This window comes from Micropterus salmoides, unplaced genomic scaffold (genome assembly GCF_014851395.1).
Source record: "Micropterus salmoides isolate LMB-PRFRI ecotype aquatic unplaced genomic scaffold, ASM1485139v1 Ms_hic_scaffold_11, whole genome shotgun sequence".
Lineage (NCBI taxonomy): Eukaryota > Metazoa > Chordata > Actinopteri > Centrarchiformes > Centrarchidae > Micropterus > Micropterus salmoides.
In genome coordinates, this window is record NW_024040152.1 from 22936558 (window position 1) to 22952157 (window position 15600).

The window sequence follows — 15600 nt, forward strand, 5'->3', positions numbered from 1 at the left end:
CGTGCTCTGTTGGTGGATCGACTGGCTTTAACTCCGCCGGCGGTCCGGCCAACCCCTGCTCCTCATGCCCTGTTGGCGGATCGACCGGCTTCAACCCCATCAGTGGTCCGGCCGACCCCTGTTCCTTGCTCCAAGGCCGTCGCCCAGCCCAAAGCCTAGACCACGCCACCTCCTTGTTCCCTGTCCACGGTCCCCAGCCCTCTAACCCCGTCTCTGGTTCCCCCTCCTCCCGCTTCGGCACTGGCCCTCAGCCCAGCCACCCCATCCCTGATTCCCCCTAATGCTGTCTCGCTGCCGGCCTTCCACTCTACTCCCCAGCCTCCAGAGAGGTCTCGCCCTACTCCCCGGCGTCCGGAGAGGTCTCGTCCCCGGCCTCTGGAGAGGTCACCACTCCACCACTCAAGCTCTGAGTATTCTGCGTCATTTCTGTTTCCCTGTACTCTGTTTTCCCCAGTGTCTAACCCTGTCTGTCTGTCCGTCTCTCCTCCAGGTTCACTCACCTCCGTTCTGCCAGCTGGGCTTGCCACCTTGCCCTCTCCCCTCAGACCTCTACCATGGCGTCCTCCCGGCTCCTCCCCGTGCTTCCTTACTTCCTCGGTCCTCAGTGCCCCCGGCTCCCTTGACTCAGTCTCCTCGGTTCCCCGTGCCTGTGTTTCCTCGGCGTCCGCCTCTCCCTCACCTCCACTCCCTCAACCCCTTTTCCACCTTCAATAAAGCCTGTTCATCCCGAGTGTTGCGTTTGGGTCCACTCTGTCCCCACGTCCTAACATAAAGCTTACATTAAACTGGTAAAACACTGCAGTTTTAAGCTATTCTAAGGTGCAGAATAGACTAGAATGCAGAACTTAACTACACTTCTTACAACCCAGCTTTATTTACCCTTCCTCGCATTTTAGGTTACCATCCTCATAATATATGTTATCTAATAAAAGACAATTTACTGATAACTATTTACATGCAAAATATGATGAATAACAACCCAGTGTAAAGGTAACTTAATATGCAAATTAATACTCAATCATTATCTTAACTTTGACTATGTGTATATAATAACTGTATTATATTTGAAAGTGATTTGTGACAGATTTGGGCTCAATATTCGTTCCTACACAGGCCATCTTACCCTTTTGACCACATTAAACTCAAAAAATGTTATGTTTTGCAGAATTATCCACTAGTGATATTTTGTCTGCCCCATGAAATACAACCTTTACAACATCATTATTACAATGGTTTTGGTTCATGCTCAGATTTTTGGAACTATTAGAGATACTTGTAAAAAATAATAGTAAGTAATAAAATTAACTTATGTGATGAGAATAAGTACCTATACGTTTTCTATCGTCCTTGGAACACTGCTTATGTAGTAAAGGGCTTTAAAACATCCCCAAAACTTTCTTGGCAACTGCGTGGGCATATCAATGGCTCTGCTTTTTTCAGCCTTATTCCATATCCTCGCTGCCTCCTTTTCCCACCCTGTCCCACTCTTCTAGCAGTATCCCCCCTGTTCTCTCCCCTTCCTTTTTGAAAACTTCTTCCTTCTCTCTCTATGTTCTTCACTACCTTCCTTTGTTTCCCGCTTGATCCTCTCCAGGACCACTATATCTTGTTTATGTCAACTATGTCTATGTTTTGGCCTGAAAACCGATATCATTTTATATTATGCTCTTTGCATACAGTTAGTCACATGTGATTCCTGTGAGTGTTTGCCCAGCCATATACTAATAGTAACCTAAATTTGGTGGCACCTTGAGGTAGTACCTTGTTAGATAGAGGTCATATCAACCAAACATTATTCTGGCCACACACTGCCTGACAGACTGCCATAAGGGCCACCCTCCAGAGTGACTGCTCACTAATGTACTTAACCTCTTGTTAGAAGAGGGGATAGTAATAAAATGATGTGTGATATGTTTAATGTACATACCATTTGGTCCCTGGTCAAAACCTTAGCTATCATTTGTAAATGTTATTACATAGGATTATCATACGCCATTGTAAATTCATGTTGACGTATATATTTGGACATGTATTTAAACTAAAGTGGCTATATCTAAGTTTTTGATTTTAATAAATCAAATTGTCATTGCCTTATTGTCAATGGGCTCAAAACTCACTTAGAAATGAAGCACACGCCTGTTTTCTCAGTTGCTTGCATCAGCCACTATTCTGCTTTTAATGTGAGGACTCCGGGTCAGATTCAGCCCTGTGCTCCCGAGCCTCTCTCGTACTACAGCGACAACAATATGCGGTCCCCTAACACCATAAAACAACTGGCTCACAGCAAAACACAGGCTCCACGTAAGGATACAAAACAACAATAAAGGTTTATGTGCTGAAGCCCATCAGACCAAACAGGTTCAGATGATGTCAAGTAAGAACAAAGTGAGCATTAGTAAAGCTGGAGAAACACAGAGAAAGTCACGTTAGCTCGCCGGCTAACACCGAGCAGTTGCTAATGTTATCCGGCTCAAAATTATATCACTTTCCACATTACTTCACCAGTAACACCACCCATGTTACTATCCTGTGTACCACTGTTGATTTAGCCTGCAAGAAAGGATGTAACGGTAAAAAGCAAGCTAGGACCTGCCGCTGTTTGCTTCGTAATGTTCAGTTTAGATTTATTGCTTTTTACCAATACTCGGGTACACAGCTTCCCCACCTCTCAGTCGCTGTAACTAACATGACCCACATAATATACAACCCAGAGGAAGTGCCAACAACTGTTACACAACAGTAAATTTATTTACTGCGGGCTAACCAGTATAAAGTCAACACAGACACAATCAGACACAATCTCGTTATAATATCCATTCCAGCTCACTACCCGTTTCATTATCATCCAATACATGTAGCTGTGCTGACACTGCTGAGCCTCCAGTGAAAGATAATAAAGATAGTTACTGAAAGCAGCAGGCGAGGTAACGATGTAGCACGTCGGCTAAATGCAGTAAATGTAACGTTACCTTACCGAGATCATGTAACGAGCATGGATTAGTTCAACCTCAAGCTGATAAAACTATTACTGTAACGTTGCAGTGGGAGTTTACGTGAGTTTCGAGCACTGTCTGTTCTCCCTGTCTGTCTATAGCCGTTGTCACTCTGCCTTTTTTCGGGAGGATTGTGCCGATATGTGGCTTGCTGCACTGAATGAAAGGTACGGATCCGGTGTTGATCTGCCTCTGAGACAGAAACGTTGAAGTAACAGAGCCTGAACATGTCTGAGTGAAAAGCCACAGCCTACATGCTGGTGTTTATGCATTTATCATGGTATTACTGTATGAAAGTGGTTGTGTTTCGGATTATGCTCGCTGAGTTCAAGCGAGCACGCGTACGAGGACACACCTGGTTGCAATCTTAAAACCGCACCGCTAGTGGCCACTGAAAACTACATAATGCCCCTTTTAAGATAGAATGCAGAGATTTGATATGGTGGAACTGGCAAATTATACAACAGTTTTATAAGGCTGCACAAAAAATCTTAAATAAACATGATGAAGGCAGTTTGATGGTTCATATGGTAACGGTGCAGTTAATATGGTGATAAAATTTGCAATACTAATTCCAACTGTGGCCGCTACACTAAAGTTGGTGCACAGCACAGTGATATTCCTGAGGAAATGTGACCTATCTTGTGGAAAGCCGGTTAATTTGAAGCCAAACAAGTGCAAGTACAAAAAACAAATGAGCTTGATGCTGTGTTAGCAGTCTTGCTGGCATTGCACTGGCATTAAATGTAAGGGCTCATGGGTGCTACAGTGATCCTTTGGTTAGGCTTGCGGGCAGATACCATCTATTTTATATTATCTATAAGCATGGATCAAGTCCTCATTAACAACCCCAGTGAGAGTACTACCTCTGGCCAACAAACAATGGTTATGGCTGGATTGGGTATTATGTTATTGAATTTTGCTTTGATGAAGAAACTAGTGTTGCTTGCCTAATTAAACAGTGCTCAGCATCTGGTATTCAAACATAATGCACATTTATAGTAAATGGAGAAGCTACATACAGCATGCAGCTTCTTTTTTGCAGAACCCTCAGGAATTATTTGGATTTTGGAACACATTTAGTCCATCACACTGTATTATTTAACAACAAAAGAATTCTTGTTTTGTACCAAATATCTTCAGAACAAATGGACAGCCAATATCATTTTAAATGTCCTACCAGATGACCTATATAATGGTTAAATTAAAAAAAAGGAATAAATCCCTATCATCGCATACTGTATACAGTATACTAAGTATATTTAATATTCATGAAGTGCTGTCAGTCAGAACCACCACACATAATTATCTCTCCAGCAAGACCCTCAGTTTTCAAAAAGATACAGTCTTACGGTGTGCTTTAATGCTGCAAAAATGCATTTGTTAAATCTGTGAAGACATCACATATTTGACAGAGGCAAGTAAGAAAGAAGGATAAAGAGGGGTCTTAAGAGGGAATCTCAGTGAAAGAACAGACTACACTGGCTCTCCAGGGAAGCACTCTCTGCTCAATCGCTTGCTCTTAGGTCTCCTCTAATGACATCTCTGGCACCAGTATGCCTCCCCCCGCCAGACTACTTGTTTCAGTCTATTTTTCCAGAGAGATGTTCCTAACATGGGGTGTTGAGCATGTCGAGGTGGGGGATGGCAGTCTCTCAGACAATCAAATGATAGGATTTTCTCTTCCTATCATTTTGATAGCATGTCTCTTTCCTCTCCTCTTGGTGCAAAAAAGAGAAGGGAAAGGATAGAGATAGAAAAAAACCAACAGAATTTGTCCTTTGCCATCAGGTCCACGAAGATCATTTTCCCTTATTTTTGGGGGATAAGTAATGTTCAAGTTGTTTGTCTTTAATTTCTCACTTCCACAGATCTGAATACCAATGCTCTCTGCTTCCTCTGGTGGCTCAGCTAATTAAAGTATTTGCACTACGAGGTTGCTCTTCCAGCTTTCCTATAATTCCTTAATCTTTATTTTAACTTCAGGTGGAGCGTGGTTAGCTCACTTGGTGAAGTGCCCACCCCATGTACAAGGCTGAGTCCTTACTGCTACGGCCCAGGTTTGAGTCCAGCCTGCCACCCTTTGCTGCGTGTCGCCCCCTTTCCCACTTCCTATCACTATTCACTGTCCTGTCTGCAGTGGTTAGCAGTGTCGCCTCACAGCAAGAACTTTGTGGGTTCAAACCTGGGTCTTCCCAGGCCTTTCTGTGTGGAGTCTGCATGTTCTTCCCTTGTCTGCGTGGCTTCTCTCCGGGTGCTCTGGCTCCTCCCACCGTCCAAAGACATGTAGGCTAGAATAACTGGCGACTCTAAATTGTCCTTAGGTGTGAGTGGTTGTTTTTATCTTCCTCCATGCTCATACACTATATTGCCAAAAGTTTTAGGACACCCCTCCGAATCAATGAATTCAGGTGTTCCAATCATTTCCATGGCCACAGGTGTATAAAATCAAGCTCCTAGGCATGCAGACTGCTTCTACCAACATTTTTTAAAGAATAGGTCACTCTCAGGGGCTCAGTGAATTCAAGCATGGTACTGTTATAGGTTGCCACTTGTACAATAAGTCCATTTGTGAAATTTCCTCACAGCTAAATATCCCATGGTCAGCTGTTAGTGGTATTATAACAAAGTGGAAGTGATTGGGAACAAGAGAAACAAGGTGGCCACAAGGCCACAAGGTGGTAGGCAACATACAGTGGATAGAAAAAGTCTTCACACCCCTGTTAAATTGCCAGGTTCTTATGATGTAAAATAATGAGACAAAGATAAATCATGTCAGAACTTTTTCCATGTTTAATGTGAACAATTCAATTGAAAAACAAACTGAAATCTTTGAGGGGGAAAAATGAAAAATAAAAACCCTCATAACCTGGTTGCATAAGTGTGCACACCCTTAGACTAATACTTTGCTGAAGCACCTTTTGATTTTATTACAGCAGTCAGTCTTTTTGGGTAGGAGTCTATTAGCATGGCACACCTTGACGTGGCAATATTTGCCCACTCTTCTTTGCAAAAGCATTGCCTGTGCACAGCCCTCTTCAGATCACCCCACAGATGTTCAATTGGATTCAGGTCTGGGCTCTGGCTGGGCCATTCCAAAACATTAATCTTCTTCTGGTGAAGCCATGCTTTTGTGGATTTGGATGTGTGCTTTGGGTCGTCATGCTGAAAGGTGAACTTCCTCTTCATCTTCAGATTTCTAACCAACGCCTGAAGGTTTTGTGCCAAAACTGCTTGGTATTTGGAACGGTTCATAATTCCCTCCACCCTGACTAAGATCCCGGTTCCAGCTGAAGAAAAACAGCCCCAAAGCATGATGCTGCCACCACCATGCTTCACTGTGGGTATGGTGTTCCTTGGGTGATGTGCATTGTTGTTTCTGCGCCAAACATACCTTTTGGAATTATGGCCAAAAACTTCTACCTTGGTTTCATCGGACCATAACACATTTTCCCACATGCTTTTGGGGGACTTGATGTTTTTACAAACTGCAGCCGTGCTTGGATTGGTTTTTTGTAAGAAAAGGCTTCCGTCTTGCCACCCTGCCCCATAGCCCATTCATATGAAGAATACCGGAGATAGTTGTCACATGTACCACACAGCCAGTACTTGCCAGAAATTCCTGCAGTTCCATTAATGTTGCTGTATGCCTCTTGGAAGCCTCCCTGAACAGTTTTCTTTTCGTCTTTTCATCAATTTTGGAGGGACATCCAGTTCTTGGTAAAGTCACAGTTGTGCCATATTTTCTCCACTTGATGATGACTGTCGTCACTGTGTTCCATGGTATATCTAATGCTTTGGAAATTCTTTTGTACCCCTCTCCTGACTTATGTCTTTCAACAATGAGATCTCTCTGATGCTTTGAAAGCTCTCTGCGGACGATGGCTTTTGCTCAGAGATGCAACAAAGAAAATATCAAGAAAATCCTACTAGAACAGCTGAACTTTATTTGTGATTAATCAGAGTCACTTTAAATGATGGCAGGTGTGTAATGACTTCTAGTTAACATGAGTTTGAATGTGATTGGTTAATTCTGAACACAGCCACATCCCCAGTTATAAGAGGGTGTGCACACTTATTCAACCAGGTTATTGTAAGGTTTTTATTTTTCATTTTTCTCCCTCGAAGATTTCAGTTTGTTTTTTCGAGCACGAACCGTGCGAGGTCCCTATTGAAATTGAAGGGATTATTTTTCTTTTTTCTGCAAACGTAAACTTACTCAAACTCACCAAACTTTGCACAAAATTCAGACGCGGTGAAAACTTTAGATCTTTGTGGGTTTCGCGCATGGGCGTGGCAAAATGGCTCGACAAAGTTTTCACCTACGTGAAATTTCTGTGGTACGTGTATCATGTCCAGACGTACAAAAAAGCCTCTTGGAGCGATGCCCTAAACCCAACAGGAAGTCGTCCATTTTTGATTAAATGGTCATTTTTTTGCGATTTACACACTTTGTATTTTAACAAACTCCTCCTAGGGATTTAGTCCAATAAACTTAAAATTTCCGCTGTGCACTCTAAACCCATTGACTATTAAAAGTTATTCAAACGGTTATTACAAGTGGACCAGTTTGGCCGTAACGGCGTGTCATTGAAAATTGGTGATTTGCCATTAAATAGGAAGTTGTTATAACTTCAGTACACAAAATCACATCTGCACCAAATTTGATAAGTGTTACAATAGTCCCGCTCTGAACACATCCACATGCCAATATTCACTCAAAGTCATAGCGCCACCTGCTGGCAACAGGAAATGGCACATTTTATGCTGTTATGTACTACTTCCAGCAGGTTGGACATATCAACTTCAAAACTGTCCCAAAAAACCCTTAACACATTGATCAGGCCGTGATGTAAAACTTGTGAGGTTTTGGTTAATGGCGTGGCGGTGGCATGGCGATGAAGTCCCACACTTCGCCATTCAGCCATTTTGAATTTCATGGTCATTTATGGATGACTTACAGGCTCCGTACTTTGACAAACTCCTCCAACAGAATTAGTCTGACCAACTTCAGGTTGTTGCTGTCTACTCTAAACACGTTGATGATTAAAAGTTGTACAAACTGTGAGTTTTCGTGGAACGGCGTCCCCGTGGCGTCCAAAATCAATGATTCGCCATGAAAGAGGACGTGCTTGATAATAGTCCTGCCCCGAACACATCTACATGCCAATATTTAGTTATTTTAAGGGACTTCTGCGTTCGCTTCAGTTCGCAGACCGGAAACTTCCTGCTTGGTCAATAGCTACAGACCTCTAAACGTTGTGTGGCCTTCGCATTAGCTCAAGAAGAGTTTGTGTTTTTCAGGGGGTTGGGCTTGGCCCCTTAGTTCCAGTGAAAGGAACTGTTAATGCTTCAGCGTACCAAGACATTTTGGATAATTTCATGTACCCAACTTGGGGATGGCCCCTTCCTGTTCCAACTGACTGACTGCACACCAGTGCACAAAGCAAGGTCCATAAAGAAATGGATGAGCAAGTTTGGTATGGAAAACTTGACTGTCCTGAACAGAGTCCTGACCTCAATCCTATAGAACAGGTTTGGGATGAATTAGAGTAGAGACTGTCAGCCAGGCCTTCATATTAAACCCTACAGATTAAGAATGGGATGTCATTAACCTTCATGTGCCTATAAAGGCATGCAACCCAAAACTTTTGGCAATATAGTGTATCTTCTCCACCTCTCCTTCACCTCCTTCATTTATTTGTCCCCCCTTTCTATCATTCTTCTTCTAGCCCCTTGATCATCTTACTCCTTCTACAGTTTATCACCCCCTCCATCTCCCCTCCCCCCTAATGCCTACACCCATCCCTCTCTTCCCTCTGCTCACAGGAGGGTCAAGTGCACAGGCTTTTGTCTCAAAACATGTGGAGGGAATTAATTGGCTCCAGCATTTGGCTCTTTCCACCTGACTGCTTCTGTGTGGCTGTCACCTGGCTCTCGCTCACGCTTCTCTCTCTCTCTCTCGCTCCTTTCCAGTCATTCTCACTCGTCCTTGTTTCCTTTTTCTTCTCCTTCTACAGTTCTCTTTCTTTCTCTCTCTCTCTGCCCTCTCTGTGTCGAGGCTCCCTTGTTAGATCAAGCCCTGTGCTGCAGCTGAAGGACTCTCATGTTGGGTCTAATGAAGGAGGATAATATGTGCTGTTGTAGTTGATAGATACATAAGAGGAGAGAGATGAGAGAAATAAATGAACAGAAAATGAAAGAAATGATGAGAAAAGACACACACATATTTATACTTCCACATAGATACATACTGTAAATACAAAAAATACTTCAAGGTTTAATTTCCAATGTAACACCAAAGATGTATTACACTCACCTAAAGGATTATTAGGAACACCTGTTAAATTTCTCATTAATGCAATTATCTAATCAACCAATCACATGGCAGTTGCTTCAATGCATTTAGGGGTGTGGTCCTGGTCAAGACAATCTCCTGAACTCCAAACTGAATGTCAGAATAGGAAAGAAAGTTAATTAAGCCATTTTGAGCGTGGCATGGTTGTTGGTGCCAGACGGGCCGGTCTGAGTATTTCACAATCTGCTCAGTTACTGGGATTTTCACGCACAACCATTTCTAGGGTTTACAAAGAATGGTGTGAAAAGGGAAAAACATCCAGTATGCGGCAGTCCTGTGGGCGAAAATGCCTTGTTGATGCTAGAGGTCAGAGGAGAATGGGCTGACTGATTCAAGCTGATAGAAGAGCAACTTTGACTGAAATAACCACTCGTTACAACTGAGGTATGCAGCAAAGCATTTGTGAAGCCACAACACGCACAACCTTGAGGCGGATGGGCTACAACAGCAGAAGACCCCACCGGGTACCACTCATCTCCACTACAAATAGGAAAAAGAGGCTACAATTTGCAAGAGCTCACCAAAATTGGACAGTTGAAGACTGGAAAAATGTTGCCTCATCTGATGAGTCTCGATTTCTGTTGAGACATTCAGATGGTAGAGTCAGAATTTGGCGTAAACAGAATGAGAACATGGATCCATCATGCCTTGTTACCACTGTGCAGGCTGGTGGTGGTGGTGTAATGGTGTGGGGAATGTTTTCTTGGCACACTTTAGGCCCCTTAGTGCCAATTGGGCCTGGTTTAAATGCCACGGCCTACCTGAGCATTGTTTCTGACCATGTCCATCCCTTTATGGCCACCATGTACCCATCCTCTAATGGCTACTTCTAGCAGGATAATGCACCATGTCACAAAGCTCGAATCATTTCAAATTGGTTTCTTGAACATGACAATGAGTTCCCTGTACTAAAATGGCCCCCACAGTCACCAGATCTCAACCCAATAGAGCATCTTTGGGATGTGGTGGAATGGGAGCTTCGTTCTGTCTGTCCTTATACCAACCTTATACCCATCCATCGACGCACCCATCCTTACATTGTCACAACTGTCACAATTTGGAAATGAAAGAGGGGAAAATGTTTTTCAGGTTACTTAAAATTGATCTAAAAGATTGATCTAAAATAATGACACTTCCTGATCCTCTTTTCCCCCTACCCATCAGTCCACCCATCCTCTAAATGTCCTCCTCATATCCTCACACCTCAAAATACAGATGCATTTAAAAAACTGCTAATTTCATTTCCCCTATCCCTCCCTTTTTTCTTACTCCAATTACCAGAACCTCTCCTCCCATCTACCCCTCCCAAGAAAGAAGGATAAATCAGGCTGCATATTAATTGTATGAAAAAGGGGAACCGTGTGCCTGGCATATCCTTGTTTCCATGACAACCAGCTCAATATCCATAAAGATTTCAGAGTGCAAATGGGGCTGGGGGGTGGGGGTCACCCCAAAAGAGGATAAGCATAATTACAGTGAGATAGACAGGCAGTCAGGGAATGGTGAGGTGTGTAAGCAAGTGTCCTAGCCAGACACTGTAAACTGCCTAGAATGTAATGGCTGAAACATCTTTTCATACCCATTGAAAATCTATTTTTGTTGTATAGTATGCTATGATCTATAGTTTATGTGTAATCTAAACACATTTTTGTTTTTCTGTTTTATATTAACAGTAACATATTAACAGTAGTGTTGGTACTGCTTTTCACTGCAGCATCAAAAGTTCTTATCAGAGTTCATATCATTTGAAAGCCTTTTAACATGTCTATTGGAAGGCATGGTTCCCTGTCCTGCTTAAAGTCATGAGCAGTAAAAATAATGGCTTAGTTATTGTAGATACACATTTTGACATCAATATAGATTTTTATTATTTCATTTTAAGTATTTTGTGAGTCTTTCTACAATAAGCATGATATTTGTTTTCACTCTGGAATTCAGAAGTTTTACCTGGCTATGCAATGCAGCTGCCAAATGCAGGCAGGACAGCTGACAAAAAATAACAAACTTTGTGAATAGTTAACAGGCTTATAATATCACTGCCCCATCATTAGGACATGAGTAGTAGCCCGGCAGCAAACGCGCCGCACAGGTCACCGTGCACCCGCCATTAAAAGTCCGCTGTCCCAGCCGACATCCCCCATGCCCAGCACGCCCCCCGGCCACCGTGCAACACCAGCCAAACCAGCAACAAGGCAAAATCAACTAGCTCAGCTGCATGCCACCAACAACCCATCCACCCGTCAAGGGCCGAGAACTCCAGGCACAAACCCAGAACAAAGCGGAGCACAGCCCTGCCCCGCACCCACACTGCACATCCCGAAAACTAACTATATACCTCAGTATCCAGAGGGGTCCAACAACTGGCCGACAGAGAAATGGGGAAGCACGGATCCGAGGCCAACGAAGCAAAACAGGGACGCAAACAGGTCCCTCCAAGCAACGAGGAAATGCCTCCCCCGGACTCCAATGCACAAACTAAATGCCCAGCAGCCATCCAGAGACCCTGCCCAGGGAAAAAGCATAATCCATCAAGATGCATCGACAATCGCCCCACAATCCCACCGCAGCCCACCAAACCGCAATCGGATCAACCTGCGCAGAGACCCCCACCCCCAGAAGCCAGGACACCCTGCGACCCCCCAAAGCACAAAGGACCCCAGACCGCATGTCCCGGGGGAAGCTGTACCCCGCCCCAAGGAAGAACAGCAGAAAGTCGTGCCGGGAAGCTCCCTGCCGCCAGGGAGCGATAACGCGGGAGAACCAGGCCAACGGTCCCCCAGCCCAGCCAGAGGCATCCCTCCCTACAGTGCAGGCGGTGACAGCAGCCCCCGAGGCCGATCTCATCCCCGGACAGGGGCCCAGCCCCCCCCAGTCAAGCACCCCCAAGGAGGAGCACTAAAACCTACCCCGACACCGGCCATGCGCCCCAGAGACCCCGAATGCCCCCACCGTGAGAGAGCTGGCAAGAGGAAGCAGCGGGAGCCTCACCTCTGCCGAAGAGGGCCCAGGCGAGGAGAGGAGACAACGGGCCCCCAGGCCCAGGGACGCACCACCCGCCCAGAAATGAGCAAAGGCCACAAGCCCGAGTCCCCAGAACCCTAGGCCAAGGGCGGGCCCCCACGCCAGAGGAGCCCCGACCCCCCCCAGCCCACCCCAGATCAGGCAAGGCCGTCACCAACCCCAGGGGTAGGACACGAGGCCAATGAGAATCTCCCCCACTCCTTCAACCCCTCTGCCTGCCTCTGTAAATGTATTTTTTTGTGTTGGATGCATGTCATGGATTGTGAAGTGTTGTATGGTGGAGTAAAGATAAGGTGTGTGGTAACTAAGGTGCAACTAAAATTGGAGGGTAGTTGTGACACAGGCACCCCACAACTGTCAGGTAGTGGAGCCTCCTATCGTGCCCCTCCCACCCCCCAAGCCCTCTGTGTCTAATGTGTAATTAAAATTGAGGGGCAGGCAGTGAGGGAGGAACCCGCGATAAAGCAGCCCCACCCGCCAAACGCCCTGCAGGCTGCCCACCCCCCACGGTCCTAAGGGTGTATGTTGTGAGACATGACCAAAGGGGGAAAGGTGAAGGAGGTCATAGGGAGGCTAGAAGACCAGATTCCTGACTGGCCCCATCATTCATTCAGTCCCGTCCCCCACCCCCCTAAGCAGGAGGACGCCAGGTCCCTCCAGCCCAGGGCTTATAGCAAGAGCCCCTCTAGCACCGGCAGCACCCCAGAGTCAGTGACAACCCCGCCTATCCCCAGGGGGGGCCCAGGGGGGCCCAGCCCCCCCAGCGCGCAGACCCGCCCCAGAGGCTCCAAAGCCCCGAGCCCCAGACCCCCACACACTCCCGAGGCAGGTCAGTGCAGCCCCAACCCAAAGTCCAACAATCCCCCATCCTCACCGGGGCCCCTCCGGCAGCCCCACTGCCACCCCCCACCTCACCGCTCCCCCACAATCAGGAGCACTCCGAGCATCACCAGGCCATCGGAGCTGGCACAACCCCCCCCTACAAGGGAGCAGGTCCGGTGCAGCAAGGACCCCGCCCAAGGACAGAACGGCCCAACAGCCCAGACCCGAAGGTCGGCCCACACCCAGGAGGCAATGCCACTCAGGCCAGAAGACCCCCCCCCGCGCCCTTCCCTCCCTAGCAGCGAAGCATCCCACACACAAACCCCCACTGTCCCCAAAGAAAAGAGACAGCAATTACCCCGCGACAGCAACAACAGCCCCTCAGCCCTAGGGAGTCAGCAGATGCACCTAGCCCCTAGGACTCAACATGACCACAATCCAGAGGGCCGCGACGCGACTGCGAAGCAACCATCGACACACCCCAAAGCACAATCCCTCCACACACAGGATCCCGGCACAACCACCAAGCATCCAGTCCGGGCACTAAAATCCAGAGGAGACACCCCCCAACCAGCTCAAAATGGACCAGCCCACACCCCCAACCCAACCCGTCAATCCCTTCTTCCCGGTCCCCCACCCCTCCAACAACCAGTCGCCAGACCCCTCAGAGAACCGAAATGCAATTATCAGGATGCACAGCATGCACACAGGACAGAGCCGCACACCAGCCCAGTCCAGGCCCGCACCTGATGCCCCCAACCCACGACAAGCACGCAAGCCAATAACGACCTACAGATGAGCAGCAATCTTCGACTCTAGCCTATTAATCAGTTCTAAACCTAACTATAACTCATTTGAAAGTCTTGTCCTTAGTCTTTCGCACCCAAGTTGGAAATCACTGCAACCAATTCTCTTCGTTATAGTGTACCGAGCACCTGGCCCGTATTCTGAATTCTTATCTGAATTTTTGTCAACTTTAGTCCTTAAAACGGACAAAGTGGATGTGGACGTTGAGAATGACAGCTTTAGTACTGCGTTTATCTCTCTGGTAGATTCCATTGGCTTCTCTCAGAGTGTTCATGAACCGACTCACTGTTTTAACAACACCCTCGACCTTGTTTTGGTGTATGGTATTGAAATTGAACATTTAGTGGTGTTCCCACAGAATCCCTCTTTATCCGACCACTGTTTGATAACTTTTGAGTTTGTATTGCTGAACTACACGCCATTGGGCAAAAATTCCTATACAAGATGTCTGTCTGATAGTGCTGTAGCTAAATTTAAGGATGCGATTCCATCAGCTCTAAATACATTATCTAGTCACAAAGTAACGGAGGACTCCTATGCTAATTTCAGTCCCTCCCAAATCGATCATCTTGTTGATAGTGCTGCAGGCTCGCTGCGAATGACACTGGACACTGTAGCCCCTTTAAAAAAGAAAATACTAAAACAAAGACGGTTAGCTCCATGGTATAATACTGAAACTCGCAAATTAAAGCAAATATCGCGGAAACTTGAGAGGAATTGGCGTTCCACCAAAGTGGAAAATTCTCATTTAATTTGGCAAGATAGTCTTAAAACTTATAGGAAGGCCCTCCGTAATGCTAGAGCAGCGTACTACTCGTCATTAATAGAGGAAAATAGGAACAACCCCAAGTTTCTTTTCAGCACTGTAGCCAGGCTGACAGAGAGTCACAGCTCTATTGAGCCAAGTATTCCCATAGCTCTCAGTAGTTACGACTTCATGAGCTTCTTTAATGATAAAATTCTAGCTATTAGAGACAAAATTCACCAAGACCTGCCCTCAACTGGCACCGACTTATCTCTTAACTCAGGAACCTTAGAAACAGCTGTAGAACCAGATATATGTTTAGACTGTTTTGCTTCACTCAATCTTTACCAACTAACTTCAATAATTTCTTCATCTAAACCATCAACCTGCCTCTTAGACCCCATCCCGACTAGGTTGCTTAAAGATGTTTTACCCTTAGTCAGCACCTCTATACTAGATATGATTAATCTATCTCTATCAACAGGCTATGTACCACAGTACTTTAAAGTAGCTGTAATTAAACCTCTTCTGAAAAACCCCAAACTTGATCCGGATGTTTTAGCCAACTATAGACTTATATCTAACCTTCCATTTCTCTCTAAGGTTCTGGAGAAAGCAGTTGCTAAACAGCTTTGTGACTTTCTACAGAGCAATAGTTTATTTGAGGATTTTCAGTCAGGATTTAGAGCTCATCATAGCACAGAGACAGCACTGGTGAAAATTACTAACGACCTCCTTATTGCATCAGACAAAGGACTTGTCTCTGTACTGGTTTTATTAGATCTTAGTGCTGCATTTGATACCATTGACCATCAGATCCTATTGCAGAGACTGGAATATTTCATTGGCATTAA